Source organism: Peromyscus californicus, unplaced genomic scaffold (assembly GCF_007827085.1).
Source record: "Peromyscus californicus insignis strain IS unplaced genomic scaffold, ASM782708v3 Scaffold_10__1_contigs__length_136768540, whole genome shotgun sequence".
Taxonomy (NCBI): domain Eukaryota; kingdom Metazoa; phylum Chordata; class Mammalia; order Rodentia; family Cricetidae; genus Peromyscus; species Peromyscus californicus.
Window position 1 is genome coordinate 48013641 of NW_026294391.1, and position 1805 is coordinate 48015445.

At 36.2% G+C, this 1805-nt stretch overlaps 1 pseudogene; it reads left to right on the top strand.

Moving 5' to 3' along the window:
- Positions 1 to 683: 683 nt before the first annotated feature.
- On the top strand, positions 684 to 1164 carry LOC128114832 (histone H2A.Z-like; annotated as a pseudogene).
- The last annotated feature ends 641 nt before the right edge of the window (positions 1165 to 1805 follow it).

Consider the following 1805-nt stretch of genomic DNA (forward strand, 5'->3'; position numbering starts at 1 on the left):
ATGTAAATAACTATAGTATATATGACAAGGGAAAGTGATTTAAAATCTTTGATATTTCATAGCATAGCCAGTTTGTGTGTTTATTGTAAAATATGTGGCTAAAATTAATAGCTAATTCAGGATAGATGTTGGAGGGATTAGATAGGAGTATGACAAAAAAATCTATAAGGTATACATATATATATATATACACACACACACAAATACGTACATAGCGTATACTTAAATGAAAGAGCACAAAATGCATGTATGTCTATATTATACAACCTATATAATTATAAAGATGTAATATATGTTTATAAAAAGTAATTCATATAATCATGCATAAATACAATATATAATAGTATATCCACATATATTCTTTATATAATTAAAGAAACTCATTTAAAATGTACAAGCGACATATGGAAGAATAGAAATAGAACAATTAATTTCAGTACTAGTTAAAAATTATAAAAACCTAATAAAAGTGATGCATCTATTGAAGTAAATCAATAGAAAATCAAACATGTTATTAATTATGAATAAATGAATATTGTAGGGAGAATAGTTAGCATACAACATACTAAACTCGGCAGTTTGAATCACGGTACAACTGAGGAGTGGGCGCCGGGATCTCGCTGTGCATCTATCTGCCTGGCCTACTTTCTTCCTCTCTTGTCCGATCTGCAGCACGGTCCGAGATGGTTGGCGGTAAGGCTGGAAAGGACTCCGGAAAGGCCAAGACAAAGGCGATTTCCCACTCACAGTGAGCCGGCTTGCAGTTCCCTGTGGGCCGTATTCATTGACACCTGAAATCTAGGACAACCAGCCATGGACGTGTGGGCGCGACCTCCGCTGTGTACAGCGCAGCCATCCTGGGGTACCTCACCGCAGAGGTACTAGAGTTGGCAGGAAATGCATCAAAAGACTTGAAGGTAAAGCGTATTACCCCTCATCACTTGCAACTTGCTATTCGTGGAGATGAAGAATTGGACTCTCTGATCAAGGCTACAATTGCTGGTGGTGGTGTCATCCCACATATCCACAAGTCTCTGACTGGGAAGAAAGGACAACAGAAGACTGTCTAAGGATGCCTGGATTCCTTATTATCTCAGGACTCTAAATATTCTTAACAGCTGTCCAGTGTCGGTGATTCCAGTGGACTGTATCTCTGTGAAAAACACAATTATATGCTCTGACCTCTTGGGCTTTCATCTTTACATTGGCTCTGTGTTTCTTATTTAATAAGACGGTTACTTCTACATATCACCATGAATGCCAATTAATTGGTCTCATATTCTTAATCCTCTTCATAAATTTATTAACTATTTGATTTTCTTTCCATTTGTCACATTGATGAGACTACAACGTTGTGTACCTTTACTGAGGTCTAATTGATATTCAAGATATTGACCTAAAATATGTTGAAGATAAAGCTCATCACATATGCTTACAGAGGTATACAACAAATGCATACCACAAAAGAAAACAAAGTAGTTTTGCATCTACAGTTCTTCATATCTTCTAGCTCTGCTTTATTCATCATTTTTGTAACTTCTAATATATCAGGGATTTTATGTTTTTAGATTTGAGTTTGACAAGGAGCTTAAGAAAATATATGTGCTTGTGGATGACAATCTTGAATAAAACATATCTTGCATTGGGCAAAGGGACTCTTCTTGTCTGCAGATTTATATTCTACCATATTGTGATGTCTTGAAGTAAGAATGGGCCTTTTAGGCTGATATATTTGAATGTTTGGTCTCTAGTTAGTGGAACTGTTTAGGAAGGGTTAGGAGGTATGGTCTTGTGGAGGAGGTATG